An 18,544-nucleotide genomic window follows, 5' to 3' on the forward strand; every position below is an offset into this window, starting at 1 on the left:
AAGTGTAGCGGGACAATGTTCAAAACATGACTGAAAGTACGTTCATAAACAGAGATAAGAACATCTATGATTGACATGTAATCTAAAGTCGACGTAAGATTTTAAAATGTTAGAAATAAGGAAATGAAGTAATACGGAATGCTATGCTTGTAACGTATGTTGTTGTTGTACATTGCTTAGCTCTGGTATTTACAGGGTCACAGAGCAAGCATCCGAGGTTTTCGAGGGAAAAGCCGTAATTGTAATGATCTCCACTACAACAGGAACAAGAACCACAACTTAAGGAAAAATAATGTAATGTGTGTTCCAGCTCACAAGCGACATTGAAGCAGATAGTTCCTGTGACTTAGTATGGCAGAGGTTATCTTCGACAACGGGAATAAATTAATGACTGGCTCCTTTTACCGACCCCCGGTCTCAGATGAAGCAGTTGCTGAACATTTCAAAGAAAACTGGAGTCTCATCGCAAATAGGTACCCTACTCATACAATTATAATTGGCAGATACCTTCCGTATCTTGACAAAAATATATTTTCAGACCCTATTGTAGATAGAAAACAACTTCCGTAATTGTTCTAAATGTTTTTTAAAATTATTTTGAATAATTAGCTCACGACGCCATTCAAATTGTAAATGGTTACGAAAACACACTTGACCTCTTAGCCACAAATAATCCTGAGCATCAAGACGGATACAGGGATTAGTGAACACACAGTCGTAGCGAGGCTCAATTTCGTTACAAAGCAATTCACCAAAACTAAACGCGAAATATATCTATCTATAAAAGCAACTAAAAATTCGGTTGACGTCTTTCTAAGAGACAGTCTCCAATCCTTCCAAACTATGTAAGTGAAGACCATATGTGGCTTAAGTTCAAAGAAATAGTATCAACAGCACTCGAGAGATTCATACCAAATAAATTAATAACAGACGGAACTGATTCCCCACGGTACACAAAACACGACAGAAAGCTGCTGCAGGAGCACCGAAAACGGCATGTATAATTTAGATGAGCGCAAAATCTCCAAGATTGGCGAAGTTTTACTGAGGCTCGAAATTTGGTGCGGATTTCAATGCGAGATGCATTTAATAGTTTCCACAATGAAACTCTCTCTAGAAATGTGGCAGAAAATCCAAAGAGATTCCTATGTTAAATAAACCAGCGGAAAGCTAGTGCCTTTACTGCTGATCGCGCTGTGGGTGGCGATGAGGAGGAGGGGGTGGGGGGGGGGGGGGGACCAACCCTTCGGAGCAGCTACAATCGTGGCAAATGTCCGGCGTGGCAAATGTCCGCACACCGTCGGGCTGAGGAGCTGTAGCCGACGACCGAACCCAGGACGTTTGAAGTTGAGTGAACCATGTCTGGTACTGAAACCTCCACTGTTTGAGATCTCGCTGCTGTTTGCGTGTTGCTGCTCCCAGTGTCGGTGAGACCTACCGCAACAAGTGGAGTCTGTCAGGTTGGCGGAAGCTATTAGCCGCCTTCTACTACTTGGTGTTAGTTTGGATTTAGTATTATTCTTATTAGTGAAGGGCAACCAGCGGTATTTTCTGCCTTGTCGCCGCTAACGCCCCAGTTACCTGCCCTGGAGGTTAGCGTACTTTTCCGGCAGTGCACCTTTCCTCGTCGCGTTGATGCTGTCCGACACGGCGTGTAGTTCGACAGCCTCTTGAATTGTACTGTGTATATGTTTTTTGGAGGTCTACCTTGGTTCTAGTGTTTCCTTCGGCCTTGGGTGTGTTTCTTAAGACGTGGTGCTGTCCGTCTCTTCGCCCTTGCCTAAAAATATTCCATCGTTGTACCGGTGATCGGACGTTAGGCGGATTGGTTAGTCGGTCGGTCGGCGCTTAAGCTACCCCTAGTGTGAGTTGCCATCCTGTTACGTGAGTACAACTCTTGGCTGCCTGTCTCACCGCTTACACAGCTGTAGTCACCTTCCTCAGGTCGATCCAGGGAGCACTGTCTGTGGATCACTCTGTCTTATTTGGACAAGTTGTCATAATTGTTTAAAATTTACCCTAATGTTTTAACATGTTATTGCCTTCCCCACTTGTAATTCCGGCCTTCAGCCATTAATTGTTTGTAACACTGCTTGTGGCCTTCAGCCGGCAAATTATTTTCAATTTTCTCTTAATAAGGCCTGCAGCCGTCACTATAGCCTGTTACATTTCTTTAAGATCGTTTTAAAAAGGTTTTAGTATTTTAACATGCAACTGCCTTCCTTCCTCGTAATTCAGGCCTTCAGCCGTTGAGTATTCTGAAAATTGCTTGTGGCCTTCAGCCCATGAATAATTATCAACCTTCTTAATCAGGCTTTCAGCCGTTACTATAGCTTGTTACCGTTTTGATTGTTAAGAAGAGAGTATCTTAGTATTTGTTGCTGTGTAACTGCCTTCCTCACTTGTAATTCGAGCCTTCAGCCGTTGTGTATTCTGAAATTGCTTCTGATCTTTAGCCGTTAATTGTTTGTAACATTGCTTGTGGCTTTCAGCCGACAAATAGTTTCAGTTCTGTCTTGATAAGGCCTTCAGCCGTCACTATTAACTTGTTACAGTTATTAAGATTGTTAAAAGGGGTTTTGGTATTTTTAACGTGTAACTGTCCACCTTATTGGTGATTCAGGCCTTCAGCCGTTGTGTATTTTTGAAATTGCTTCTGGCCTTCAGCCGATGAATAATTTTGAAGCTTCTTAATCAGGCCTTCAGCAGTTGATTGTGTGTAACATTGCTTGTGGCCTTCAGCCGGTAATAACTTGCAATTCTTCTATAAGGCTTTCAGCCGCCAGTGTAGTAAAATCTTTTAAAAATGAGTGTTGAGAGTTAAAAAAAAATAAAGTGTAAGTTTTTTCTGTGCAACCAGTGGTAACTGATTAGGCCCCGTCCACACATTTCCTGCTTTCCCTAAGTCCCACATTTCAGTGTTTACACCATACCGTTACAATTATGGCATTTCCGTCATCAGTCCTCCAACATGTACCAGAACCGGCTGCTTACAATACGCTGTGTGAACCACACAGACTGCAACACACAAGAAACACATGTCACGTGGTCAGAGGAACTGTCATTCGTCAGTGCCAGCTATCGGTGCAATGATGCATTTCTGCACACATGTTCGTAGGACCATTCTTCTTCCATTTCCAATCAGGATTCTGTCTTTGCAGTTTGTCAGTTCTTTTAATGCTCCCCCTGTAGATACAGAAAATCTATGAAATGCTTCACACATTTATAATAAATATGTATAGTGAAAAATACATAATCTGATTTTGAATAAAGTGTCGTCGACAGCCCTAACACTGACACTTATTTAAAGGATCTCGTACGTGTCGGCGCGTCTGCACGCACCTCCGCCCCCCCCCCCCCCCCCTCCCAAATGGCTCTGAGCACTATGGGACTTAACATCTGAGGTCATCAGTCCCCTAGAACTACTTAAACCTAACTAACCTAAAGACGTCAAACACATCCATGCCCGAGGCAGGATTCGAACCTGCGACTGTAGGGGTCGCGCAGTTCCAGACTGAAGAGCCTGGAACCGCTCGGCCACCGCGGCCGCCCGCCCCCTCCCCCCCTTGCAAAATCTTTAAGTACCTCCAGATCCTCAAGCACCACACACTCCGCCTCACCTTCCGTATAAACCTCCCATTCCCCATGAGGATCCTCTATGATCTGATTACTTCCCCCATCTGATCCTTTTCCTCAAACACATCTGAGTCCTCTGCACCTCCTGCAGACTTGATCCCCCCACATTCTCTGGTTGCTCCTCTCCTCTCCAACTCTGTCTGCTGCTGTGCCTTCACTGTTGCGTCCCCCCTACCCTCCACCTCTACACCCTTCATCTCCTTTCCCAAGGTGGTGTCCGTCAACTGTCCCTCCCGGATGATGCCCTCTCTCCCTCCATTTATCCCTCTCATCAACTCTGATCCTCACCTCTAGCCCTTTCCTCTGTCCTTTTTCCCCCTCTTCCCACCCCCTTTTAATCCCGTTTTTCCTGGCCTACTCTACACTGAGTCCTTTTGCTTTTCCTCCTCTGCATTCCCCCCACTCCTTCTTGCAGCTGCCCTGTCCCCCTTTTTTGTGTGTCCTCTCCCTCCATCGGCTCCCCCGTTTTTTTTCTCCTCTCCTCCCCCCCTTTTTTCCCCTCATCTGTCTAGGTCCTCCTCCACCCCCCCCCCCCCCAATCTCCCTTAGGCTGTGGTGTGTTATCTTCGTATCTATTCTATAGTGCAGTGTTCAAGTGAGTGTTCAGTGCTGTGCGTCCCCTATTTTTAGGTGTTGGGAACATAAACCATACTGTTGCTAGGTGTGTTTTTTTATCTCTTGCGAACAGAATCCAGACTGTCTGTGTTTTTTAAATTGTGCCTGTCTACTTGCTGTGTGTCTTCATTAGCATCATGAACCCCGTGTTTTTCTATTTTAACTTCAACAACTTTCCGCCATCTTACAGTTTTTAAAAAATCACCGTTTTTTCGTCTGTTTTTTATTGCTTGTTGTCTTCTGATTACTTTTTTTAACTGTTGTGTAGGCTGTAGACTGGCATATTAAGCTGCTGCCAGCCCGCCCCCCTCTGGGAGGGGGGGGGGGGGGGAATCGAAATTCAATAAAGGAAAAAAAGTGCCGCGTTCGCTGGCGGCGGGCGCTTTGTTTGGGAAAGGAGCATCCTAAGCTTGAAGTAAATGCCGTCTGCGTGCTGGCAGGAGACCCTGACCTTCGCTTGGTAAACGAGCGCAGGCTGCCCTAGCGTTCTCGGTGCCTGCCCGGCCTTCTGCGGTCCCTCCACCTCGCGGCCGCCGCTGAGCTGTGGGGTAGCCGCCATCGGAATGATAATCTCGTCTCCGCGGTTTGTTTACCTTTCGGCCGGCTAATTGGCGGCCGTGGCCGTCCCCGCTGGGCGTGGTCCGGGTCGCAGACTCCCCGATCGATGCCCCGGCGGGGGCGGCGGGCGCGCCAGCTCCGGAACAAAGGCGGCTGCCGGCCGGTCGGCTCTCCACTGCGCCGGCTCTTTCTCGGCCGGCCCCTCTGTTTACGGCCGCATACCTCCGCGCCGCCTCGCCGCCCACTCGGCTTCTTCCGCCGCCGACCGGCGGCAGGTCCCGGCACCGTCCCACCGCTCCGCCCGTGGCGGCGCCGCTTTCTCCATTATCCTCGTTACGGTGCGTTCTTCATTATTCTCGTTACGACCGAGCCCATCAATAACGCCCTCCATTCACGGCAGTCGGCTCCGACTACAAATCAGCGCCTCTCGCTCTCCCGGCGTTTTACGTCGGCGGCCGTATTCCGCAATCGGCTGCGCGCCGTGCGCTCTGTGCCGCATTCCCACCGTGCGTTACTTGCCATTCCCCCAGGCGCTGCCTTCCACTGACTAGCGCTGCCTGCTGCTGAAGCGGAGGTCCTGTTTTTTCCCGATGATCATCAGTCATTTCTAAAATGCCCGAGAGGTCAATTAAGAACCGGAATTAGTTAACAGGCACACACGGTACTGAAAATACACTGACAGAATCGGAAAGTGTTGCACCACGAAGTACCAGTGGATATTTATCAAACTTCGTGGAGATGATCATCACATAACGGGTATTAAATGATTAAAATTTTATTCCATTCAGCATTGATGTTCATCATCAACGTCTGTCTATGCTGTGACCCTCCCGGGTACGAATACACTCTTGTATTCTATGTCAATTACAGAAGCTGCTTTTATCTAGATGTTTCGTACAACAAGCTTGCCTGTGATGAAAGACATATATTATCTGTAACTAATTTTTTATGAGGCGCTGCAGTCATGCATTGTGCGGCTGGTCCCAGCGGAGGTCTCCCTCGGGCACGGGTGTGTGTGTATGTCCTTAGGATAATTTAGGTTAAGTAATGTGTAAGCTTAGGGACTGATGACCTTAGCAGTTAAGTCCCATAAGATTTCACACACATTTGAACATTTTTTGAATTTTTATAAAAGAAGTAAATCAACGACGTTTAGTTCATGATAAAAGTAATGTGTATTTAACGTGGGTCCTGGATAGTTTTGTCTTCTTCGACGTCCCTGAGATACAGCGATGTGAGCTTCGTAATAAAATCTACTGCCAGAACTTAACAAGGGAAAAAAAAGGTTCAAATGGCTCTGAGCACTATGAGACTTAACATCTGAGATCATCAATCCCCTAGAACTTAGAACTACTTAAACCTAACTAACTTAAGGACAGCACACACGTCCATGACCGAGGCAGGATGCGACCCAGCGACCGTAGCGGTCGCTAGGTTCCAGACTGAAGCGCCTCAACAAGAAAGAAGCAACGTCAGCACATCGAACATTTAATGTAAAAAGAAAAAAGCAAGCACCGTCTGAACAGGCCTTGAAGGCCCAATGGTACCGACCGGCCGCCATGTCATCCGCAGCCCATAAATGTCACCATATGGGGGTGGATGTGGAGGGGCATGTGGTCAGCATACCGCTCTCCCAGCCATTGTTAGTTTTCGTGACTGAAGCTGTTATTTCTCAGTCAAGTAGCTACTCAGTTGGCCTCCCAAGAGTGCACCCTGCTTGCCAACCGCAATCGGCAGACCTGGACGGTGATACAACCGAGCGCTAGCCAATCCCGGTGATCTGACGGGAAATGGTGTTACCACTGCAACAAGGCCGTTGATTGAACTTTTAATACGACCATTAATAAAAAAAATAGCCAGGATAAAACTAGTCTAAATATAATGCCCAACTCCTTAAACAGAATTATACAAGATGATCGTGGGTGAGCATCACACATTATCCTGCTGAAATGTAAGTTCAGGGTGGCTTGCATGAAGGGAACATAACCGGGAGTAGAATATCGTCAACGTACTGCTGTGCTACAGGTGTACAGTGGATAGCAACAAACGATGTCCTGCTATGAAATGAAACGTCACTCCAGATCATCAATCACGGGCGACCGTCAGGTTGGTACCCCAGTGCTGTTTCGTTGCCCCTCGTGGCGAGCCATCCTGAGGTTACATCTTAGCATTATAATGCCCACCCACATATGCGAGAGTTTCTACTGCTTGTCTTCGTGCCTACCAAGCCCCACCTTGGCCATCAAGGTCGCCGGATCTCTCCACAATTGAGAACGTTTGAAGCACCTCGACGGGGCCAGACAACCGTCTCGGGACTTTGACGATCTAACACAGCAACTGGACAGAATTCGGTGCGATATCCCTCAGGAGGACATCCAATAACTTTATCAATCAATGCTAAGCAGAATTACTGGTGCACCTACGCATTATTGACTTTCTCAACTTGTGGAGCTCTTTCTCTTGAATAAATCACCCGATTTTCTGAAATTATAATCAGTTGTTTGTCTGTACATGTACAGCACATATACCGATACCCGACCCATTCGGATAATTCCTTCTATGTGCGCCTTTTATTTGTCTTAGAGTGTATATTATAGAATTTCGGCCACAATACGTAAAATAAAACCCGATGTGTAACATTTTAATTGAATAGCTAGGTTCTTCGGGAAGCGACCTGCCTCTCTGCAGCTCAGCTGATGCACATCCTTATACCATTTCAGAAGGAAGGTCCAGCTCGAGCGGCACTTCGCAATAAACACATTTTTATTTTCACTGAGATTCTTGTGCTGTGGGAGTCTGAGGAATAAAAAATACTACCATCTGCTGCTTTTTTAAATGTGAGTCGTAATTAAAAAGTCTGAAAGTGAATATTTATTTCCAGTGCATGCAAGACTGTCAAGTTCACACCTGCACATTTTTTATAACTATCAACGAAAATGTGAGCATGCGGTCATCTTCCGTGACGGAAGACTCAGACGAAGTAAAGAGTGCTATTGACAAGTTGATTCCATATTTCTAGATTTCCAGAAGGCTTTCCACACCGTTCTTCACAAGCGCCTTCTGCTGAAATTGCGTGCCCTTGGATTATCGGCCCTGCTACGCAGCTGCATTCGTGATTTCCTACCAGAAAGGTCACAGTTCCTAATAACTCAGGGGACGTCATCTAGTGACACCGGAATGATATCTAGGGTTGCCTAAGGAAAAGTTATAGACCCTCTGTTGTTCTTAAACTATACAAACTACTTAGGAAACAATCTGTGGAGCCCTCTTAGACTGTTTACAGATAATGTCGTCGTTTAGCATCTAGAGTCATCATAAGATCGAAACGGTCTCTCAAATGATTTAGTTCAGATATCTGCATGGTGCGAAAAATGCCAATTGACCCTAAACCACAAAAGTGGAGGGTCCTCCAAACGAGTACAAAAAATTCCGTTTAATTTGAGATAAACAATAAATCTCACAAATTTAAGGGTTTTATATTCAATGAAATACCTAGTGATTGCAATTAAAAACAACATAAACTGGAACCAAAGGCAGTGTTTTATTGGCAGAACATTTAGAAGATACAACAAATCTACTGCTTACAGTACGCTTGTTCGTCCTCTTCCGGAATTTGCTGCACGGTATGGGATGCGTACCAGATAGAATTGACGGAGGTCATCGAAAAAGTTCAAAGACCGGTAGCTCGTTTACTATTGTAGCGAAACAGGGGGAATAGTGTGTCAAACATATGATTTTCGATTTCGGGCAGCAATCATTAAAATAAAGGCGTTTTTCGTTGCCGTTAGGTCTTTTCACAAAGTTTCAATCACCAATTTCCTTCTCCGAATGCCAAAATATCTTGTTGACTCCCACCTCCTTAGAAGAATTGATCATCGTAATAAAATAAGAGTCATCAAAGCTCGCACGGATCGATTTACATGTTCAAATTTATCGCGTGCTATTCAGAGTGGAACGGTCGAGATGTAGTCTGAAAGTGTGATGCGTTTAAGCGTGAATTGCAGAATAATCACGTAGATATAGACGTAGACGACGAACAGTACTACTCTTGATACCGACTCGAAAATTCGTGGACAAGTAGAGACACCAAAAACATTAGAGAAGTCACTCAGGTTGCAGAATTACTGAAGGTCTGTTCAGAAAACAACCGAATTATTATTTTAACAGAGTGACAAGTCACAACATTCTTACGTTATCTGTATGATTTAAGATGTGAGGACGAGGTTTTATGCAAACGACATTACGGAAAGAGGTAAGAAATGTTCAAATGAGTTTGAATTTCTAAGGGACCAAACGGGTGAGGTCATCGGTCCCTAGACTTACACATTACTTAAACTAACATTTGCTCAGAACGTCCGCCCCTATAGCTGAGTGGTCAGCGTGACGGATTGCCGTTCTACGGGCCCGGGTTCGATTCCCGACCGGGTCGGGGATATTCTCCGCTCAGGGACTGGGTGTTGTGCTGTCTTCATCATCATTTCATCCCCATCCGGAGCGCAGGTCGCCCAATGTGGCGTCGAATGTAATAAGACCTGCACCAAGGCGGCCGGACCTGCCCCGCAAGGGGCCTCCCGGCCAATGAAGCCAAACGCTCATTTCCATTTCCATTTCCATGCTAAGAACAAAACACACACACACACACACACCCATGCCCGAGGGAGAACTCGAGCCTCCGGCGGGAGGGGCCGCGCAATCCGTGACATGGCGCCACGGAAAGTGGCGAGTAATTGTTATATGATAAATTATCGAAACTGTTTCATTCATCGGTATGTAGAAGCAACTGCAGTTCTTTTCCAAAAGAATGAGGCGAGTTTTTAAATAGCATCCGACTGCTCGTAAAAATAGTGCATTTATTAGTACATGCTGACAGTGTAACGTTTTGGTAAAAAATCGGTAACTTTAAATCCATTGGCGCATCTAGTATGAAATTTTTCTGTGATGGTCACTTTTACATTAATGTCGCCGACATTCGATGTGGGCATTATAAGGTTTCGTTTCCAGATCTTGTGGGATCGTATTTAGAGACAGCGGCCGGCACCCCGAATATTTTTCCAGCCTGCTCGTGACGAAATTCATGCTTTTCTCTCAGTCACAAGTTCACGAAGTGGTTTCACACTAATCCGTTGTACAGGCGAGTTACTGTACTGTTGAAGAGATTTCGGAATTGCAGCCGGTCATTATAAACTGCAGTCCGACTTCCTGTACATATTCGAAGAGCGTTCAGGATTGCAGCCTACTGTACATGATTACACCGGTATTTAAGAACAACGTTTCTTCAATCATCCGGAGACAATCATGCAAATCATGTTGATGTTACCTTCAACGGACAGAGAAGGTTCATGCGTTTCGTTGGTCAGACTTACATTTTTTATCTTTTCACGTATTTCATTTCTACATACGAATAAAGCATCTTTGTCGAACTTGCAGTCACAAGTGTTGCAATTTCTTGAAACATTTTCTAGACATTAGAAAATAAAAAAACTCATAGATTCCAGTTCAATATACATACTGTAGCACTGGCTTCATAATAATACACGGTGTCCATAACCACAGTTCCAGTTTCAAACCGATATAGAAAGAGAACCAATGCTCAGAATGGCATCAAGATTGAACAGCATTTATTGACGCAGGGGGAAACGTCATGGAAAAATAACGAAAATTCGACCAATAGATGGAACTGTAAGCGTCAGAATATGCACACCTTAGACGCGCGGCACACGGCTGTACCTGAGTTTGTATCCGAGACGCCCAGCGTGACTGTCTATGAAGGATCGCGCGCTGCTGCTGAAGCTGCTTTACAAGAACAGTGACTGTGCGCCAGTAGCCCTGCAGAAGTTACAGACACTTAGGGATACGAAAGAAGTCATTAGTCTGATGTCCAGTAAGAGTCAGGAGAAAATGATAACAACATTCTAAAACGATAGGTTCTTTTGAAGTGCAATGTGACAGAGGGAGGAAAGCAGTTGATACGACCCTTGTCGAAGATGGAGCCAAAGCATTGCAGAAGGGGTTGAGCGGTGCAAAATGTAGTGAACAAGGAATTACCCGAACGCTGGACGTGCCTGCGAGTACTGTACATAAAATCCTACGAAACATCGTGCTTTGCTATCCACGAAAAATCAACGATGTTCAGGAATTGCTTGCTGATGACCATCCAGCGAGACAAATGTTCGCTCTGGAATTTCTTGCTCGCGTGGAAGTGGGCAATGAATGATCATGGAAGATTCTGTGGAAAGACGAAACGCAGTCTATCGCCAATCGTATGTCAATACGCAGAATTACGGAATATGGCAACGGAAAATCCGCACACACGTCAACCGCTGACATTTCAATTTGCAAAGGTAACTGCGGGGTGCGGGCTGACGATATCTTTTATCGTAGTGCAGTCCTGCTGGTGCTATTACCTGTACTGTCAGTGGTAAACATTGCGAAAGTCTTTCGCGCACCAATGCCATTTCAATCATTCAACAGCGTGAATATGTGGGTAGGATCATTTTTATGCAAATTGGCGCTCCTTAGGCAGTGTAGCGGCTGCTGCAGAAGCTTTACGGAAATGCTAGAACTACCACTATTCATTTTCTTACAGCCTGGCCATCCACATCACCTGATCTTAATCCAGGGGATTTCTGGCTGTGGGGTTATCTGCTACAATTACGAATGTAGCTGAATTGAAGGCATTCGTTGCGCGCCGCACTCTGAACGTACTTGTCGTAATTATCCTTCAGGTTCAAATTTTCAATAAAATAGAATTTTATTTCGTGCATCAGTTCATCTTCATAGTTTAGCGCCTGAAGCTGAACTCTATTATTCGTTTGCAAATTACGATTGTCATGAACCACTGACGACGTCTGCTATTAGATAAAGGCCTCCTCTCGTGAGCTATATGCATCCGTGCTAGTCTTACATGTTGTCAGACGTCATAAGCTGAACTTCCATCAGATAGTCATCTCGATATCTTTTGGAATCCAGCAAACAATTACATCTGAGCGTCTACGACGCATTGCCGTCGCTATTCATTCCGCTCAGCCTCATTTCATGTTCATTATAGTCGTAATTACTTCTACTTTAGGTTCCTGATCCACTTAGTTTTCTGTTTTCCCCCGTACCTCCCAACAAGCGTCTCTCCATTGTTCGTTGAACAAGCATCAGTTATGAATAATTTTCGCACATAATTTATTTGCAAATACGGTAACAGACTTTTTTGTTTTCGTATTTTGTCTTGGCGGCACATTTCGTGAAAAAAAGATCTTTAGGTCAGATGGTACCACTTACCATTAGAAACGGATTTATGCACAATTCGCATAAGATTTAAATCTAGACGCCGTCGTTTTGTCGATAGTTTGTGAAGCATATAGTCATCGTAATCCATTTTCAATCATCTGCTAAATGCTACAGCTGTATGCCTTTAAGGACGTCCAGCATGCACGCTTGTCGATCGCGTGGTCTAGGGCCGCGCATCTAGGGGCGCGCACTCATGTCTCCGTACAAAATTATTTACGCTGGCACGGTAGCTCAGCGTGTTCGGTCAGAGGGTTAGCTGCCCTCTGTAATAAAAAAAACTGAGTTGATAGATCAATGATGAACTTGAACAAGCGTCATGGTGCGTCCGCCTGGCACAAATAGAACGAACAATAACGAACAAAATGAGATAAAAAAAGGGGGGTAGCATCTTTCGTTAGTGGTCAAAACGCCCTCGGTCTCGGGTTCGAAACCCGTAACCGCTTAAAACTTTGATTAATAATCAGCATTGGCGGCCGAAGACATCAGGCATAAGAAGTCACGCTCATACTGCCAACGGCCTTGTCAAAGAAAGCGGAGGAGCGGAAAGAGGTTCAGGGCACTCTCTTGTCGTTGCGGTGGTAAACTCCTCCTAAAGGCGGAAGAACCAGCAATGATCAACGGCACGAGGGTGTAGAAGCCAATGGAATTCACTGCATTAAAGACACATAAAGTGTGTCCACAGGTCATGTGGCCTGTAATTGAAAAAGTGTCATGATGACCTCTCCATTGGCAAAAGATTCCGGAATAGTCCCCCATTCGGATAACAGGGAAGCGACTGCCAACGGGGAGGTGACCGTGAGGAAAAGGTTATCGTTCTATGAGTCGGGGCTTGGGATATCAGAAGCTTGAACGTGGTAGGAAAGCTAGAAAGTCGAAAAGGGAAATAAAAAGGCTCAGTCTACATATATGAAGGGTCCGTGAAATGAAATGGAAAGAAGAAAGGATTTCGGGTCAGACGTGAATAGGGTGATATCAACAGCAGCAGAAAATGGTATGATGGGAATGGGGTCCGTTATGAACAGGAAGGTAGAGCAGAGAGAATGTTGCTGTGAACAGTTCAGGTTGTTCGTATAAGAATCGACAACAAACCAACACCGACAACTATAGTTCAATTCTGACGTCGCAAGCTGAAGATGAAGAGGTAGAAAAAGTATATGAGGATACTGAAAGGGTATTACAGTACGTAAAGGGAGATGAAAATCTAATAGTCATGGAGGACTGGAATGCAGTTGTAGGGGAAGAAGTAGAGGAACAGGTTACAGGACCATATGGGATTTGGACGAGGAAAGAGGAGAAAGACTAATTGAGTTCTGTAAAAAATTTCAGCTAGTAACAGTAAATATTCTGTTCAAGAATCACAAAAGGAGGAGGTATATTTGGAAAAGGCCATGAGACACGGGATGTTTTCAGTTAGATTGCATGATGGTCAGACAGAGATTCAGAAATCAGATACCCGATTGTAAGGGGTAACCAGGAGCAGATACAGACTCAGATCACAAAGTAGTAATTATGAGGAATATGCTGAAGGTTAGTCAGAAAGAATCTATACGCAAAGAATGGGGTACAGAAGTACTAAGGAATGACGAAATACGCTTGAAGTTCTCTAAGGCTATAGATACAGCAATGAGGAATAGCTCAGTAGGCAGTACAGTTGAAGAGGAATGGGCATCTCTAAAAAGGGCAATCACAGTTGCTGGAAAGAAAAACGTAGGTACAAAGAAGGTAACTGCGAAGAAACGATGGGTAATAGAAGAAATACTTTAGTTGATCGATGAAAGTAGAAAGTACAAAAATGTTCAGGGAGATTCAGGTGTACAGAAATACAAACCACTGAGGAATAAAAGGAAGTGCAGGGATGATAAGACGAAATGGCTGCATGAAAAATGCGAATAAATCGTAAAAGATATGATTGTCGGAAGGACTGATTCAGCATATAGGAAAGTCAAAACAACCTTCGGTGAAATTAAAAGCAAGGTTGGTAACATTAAGGCTGCAACTGGAATTCCATTGTTAAATGCAGAGGAGAGAGTGGATAGGTGGGAAGAGTACACTGAAGGTCTCTATGAGGGGGAAGATTTGTCTGATGTGATAGAAGAAACAGGAGTCGATTTAGAAGAAATAGGGGATCCACTATTAGGATCAGAATTTAAGAGAGCTTTGGAGGCAGAGGGCACAGATAACATTCCATCAGAATTTCTAAAAACATTGTGGGGAGTGGCAACAAAACGACTATTCACGTTGGTATGTAGAATATATGAACCTGGCGACATACCATTTGACTTTCAGAAAAATGTCATCCACACAGTTTCGAAGATTGTAAGAATTATCGCAGAATCAGCTTAGAAGCTCATGTATCCAAGTTGCTGACAAGAATAATATACAGAAAAATGGAAAAGATGATGTGTTAGAAGACGATCAGTTTGGCTTTAGGAAAGGTAAAGGCACCGGAGACGCAATTCAGACGTTACGGTTGATAATGGAAGCAAGACTAAAGAAAAGATTTGTTGACCTGGAAAACACGTTCGACAGTGTAAAATGGTGCAAGACGTTCAAAATTCTGAGAAAAATAGGGGTAAACTACACTCCTGGAAATTGAAATAAGAACACCGTGAATTCATTGTGCCAGGAAGGGGAAACTTTATTGACACATTCCTGGGGTCAGATACATCACATGATCACACTGACAGAACCACAGGCACATAGACACAGGCAACAGAGCATGCACAATGTCGGCACTAGTACAGTGTATATCCACCTTTCGCAGCAATGCAGGCTGCTATTCTCCCATGGAGACGATCGTAGAGATGCTGGATGTAGTCCTGTGGAACGGCTTGCCATGCCATTTCCACCTGGCGCCTCAGTTGGACCAGCGTTCGTGCTGGACGTGCAGACCGCGTGAGACGACGCTTCATCCAGTCCCAAACATGCTCAATGGGGGACAGATCCGGAGATCGTGCTGGCCAGGGTAGTTGACTTACACCTTCTAGAGCACGTTGGGTGGCACGGGATACATGCGGACGTGCATTGTCCTGTTGGGACAGCAAGTTCCCTTGCCGGTCTAGGAATGGTAGAACGATCGGTTCGATGACGGTTTGGATGTACCGTGCACTATTCAGTGTCCCCTCGACGATCACCAGTGGTGTACGGCCAGTGTAGGAGATCGCTCCCCACACCATGATGCCGGGTGTTGGCCCTGTGTGCCTCGGTCGTATGCAGTCCTGATTGTGGCGCTCACCTGCACGGCGCCAAACACGCATACGACCATCATTGGCACCAAGGCAGAAGCGACTCTCATCGCTGAAGACGACACGTCTCCATTCGTCCCTCCATTCACGCCTGTCGCGACACCACTGGAGGCGGGCTGCACGATGTTGGGGCGTGAGCGGAAGACGGCCTAACGGTGTGCGGGACCGTAGCCCAGCTTCATGGAGACGGTTGCGAATGGTCCTCGCCGATACCCCAGGAGCAACAGTGTCCCTAATTTGCTGGGAAGTGGCGGTGCGGTCCCCAACGGCACTGCGTAGGATCCTACGGTCTTGGCGTGCATCCGTGCGTCGCTGCGGTCCGGTCCCAGGTCGACGGGCACGTGCACCTTCCGCCGACCACTGGCGACAACATCGATGTACTGTGGAGACCTCACGCCCCACGTGTTGAGCAATTCGGCGGTATGTCCACCCGGCCTCCCGCATGCCCACTATACGCCCTCGCTCAAAGTCCGTCAACTGCACATACGGTTCACGTCCACGCTGTCGCGGCATGCTACCAGTGTTAAAGACTGCGATGGAGCTCCGTATGCCACGGCAAACTGGCTGACACTGACGGCGGCGGTGCACAAATGCTGCGCAGCTAGCGCCATTCGACGGCCAACACCGCGGTTCCTGGTGTGTCCGCTGTGCCGTGCGTGTGATCATTGCTTGTACAGCCCTCTCGCAGTGTCCGGAGCAAGTATGGTGGGTCTGACACACCGGTGTCAATGTGTTCTTTTTTCCATTTCCAGGAGTGTATATGGAGAGACAAGTAATATACAACATGTACAAGGGTCAAGAGCGAATGAGTTGACGACCAAGAATGAAGTGCTCGAATTAAAAACCGTGTAAGACAGGGATGTAGTCTTTCGCCCCTACTGTTCATATTGTATATTGAAGAAGCAATGATGGAAACAAAAGAAAGGTTCAGGAGTGCAATTAAAGTTCAAGGTGGGAGGATATCAATGATGTACTGAGTGGAATGAACAATCTAATGAGTGCAGAATACGGATTGAGAGTACATTGAAGAAAGACCGAAGTAATGAGACGTAGCGGAAATGAGCACAGCGAGAAATTTAACATCAGTACTGATGGCCACGAAGTAGATGAAGTTAAGGAATTCTGCTATCTAGGCGGCAAATTAACCAATGACAGACGGAGCAAGGATGACATCAAAAGCAGACCAGCACTGTCAAAAAGGGCATTCCTGGCGAAGAGAAATCTACTAGTATTAGACATAGGCCTTAATTTGAAAAAGAAACTTCTGAGAACGTGCGCTTGGAGTACAACTTTGTATGGTAGTGAAACACGGACTATGGGAAAACAGGAACAGAAGAAAATCGAAGCACTTGAGATGCTGTGCTACAGACGAATGTTGAAAATTAGGAGGACTGGTACGGTAAGGAACGAGGAGGTTCTGTGCAGAATCGGAGAGAAAAGGAATATGTGGAAAACACTGACAAGGAGAAGGATGATAGGACTTTGTTAAGACATCAGGGAATGACTTGCATGCTACTAGATGGAGCTGTAGAGGACAAATACCACAGAGAAAGACAGAGATTGGAATACATTCGGCAAATAATTAAGGACATCCTTGTCTAAGATGTTTGTGAAAGAGACGAAGTCATCAAAATAGTTCCAAGCTTGCCTGTCCATATGCCCCGGCCATTCCCTGCGTAGTTTCATCGGAGTTACTACGACAGCACCATTTCTTGTCTTGTCACTGATTTTTCTGTGTGTACCTCCTTTCTGTTCCTTCCACAACCTTTACGCAAGTCCCAATTTCTGGTTACTCTGAGCAACTGAATTTCACGTTTCACTGTCGTAGTGTCAGTAGGTAATTACTTTGTGCTCTGAGCATATTGCAAGTTTAGTTTTCAGTACGAAATTCAATTTCCCGAAAATAAATCCAGGCAGTTTTGTGTAAGTTTGCTTTCAGTCTGATTTGACTTATGTTCATGAATTGGTAATTGCTGTAGTAATGCGGTTGGCAGGATTGTGTGTCACCCGAAACAGTATACCTATCGTATACCATTTTGGTTTCACTGTAGTTAATCTTCAGTCCTTATCTAGTACTTGTTCTATTTCGTTCTTTGCACCTTTTATTGACAGCATTTGTTTTCTCGTGGTGCAGTAGGACGAATATTTCTAGTGTCGCTTGTTTATTGGCAGAGAGATGCAACATACTCAGCGACCTCTCCTTCCAGTGCACTTTGTGGTTATGAATTTCCCTCTGGACCAGTTGGCTATTTAAAATCGCTGCTGAACTGGATGAGTCCAGATTTCTCCATTACACTGAGGTAAGATTCATAGCGTTATCAGTGGCTAATTAACCAGTGAGTCACGGTCATTTTTGTCAATAGTAAGGCAAGCTTTATTCGAAACTTTCTAGCCCAGTTGCATTCATTTCTGCGACGATGAAAAAAGCGTTGGTGTGTCCTATGAATCTACACAAGCAGTCCCGGAAATGAGCGCTTCGTCTAACTGCCGATAATTTCTGGTTCAATGGTTCAAATGGCTCTGAGCACTATGGGACTCAACTGCTGTGGTCATCAGTCCCCTAGAACTTAGAACTACTTAAACCTAACTAACCTAAGGACATCACACACATCCATGCCCGAGGCAGGATTCGAACCTGCGACCGTACCAGTCGCACGGTTCCGGACTGCGCGCCTAGAACCGCGAGACCACCGCGGCCGGCGATAATTTCTGGCAAATGGGAATTAGTATGAAGTGACCAATTGTCTGCGCTAGCCTTCACGGCGCAGCATTTTGCATAGTAGATTACCTATTTATGTCGCTGGCTCATAAACAATTTATATGTAAATTGAGTGGTGGGTGGAGGAAAACTTGGCGAGTGGGAAGATCACGTCCAAGATGGCTCTGGCAAGTCATGGAGATATCGGACTAAAGCCAGGGTCGTGAAGCAGAGGGACGAACAGGGACTCTGCAGCTGAATTGTGAATCCCAACAAGAGTAACTTTCAAGAGATCTTCTGCCGAATTCAGTTTGGATTTGCTGGATAGCGCTGTAAAAGTACTCATTTTTAGTTTTACCAAATACTTGAATTACTTGCGACAATATTATATCAATTACAAATGCAACACCTAGTTAGATTTCGTGGTAACATTTTGTAAACGTTTCGTTTTCGTCCAGTTAATATTAGAGGAGCAATAAAAGTTTACCTAAAAAATTATTTTGTACACTCT

Source organism: Schistocerca nitens, chromosome 5, assembly GCF_023898315.1.
Source record: "Schistocerca nitens isolate TAMUIC-IGC-003100 chromosome 5, iqSchNite1.1, whole genome shotgun sequence".
Taxonomy (NCBI): Eukaryota; Metazoa; Arthropoda; class Insecta; order Orthoptera; family Acrididae; genus Schistocerca; species Schistocerca nitens.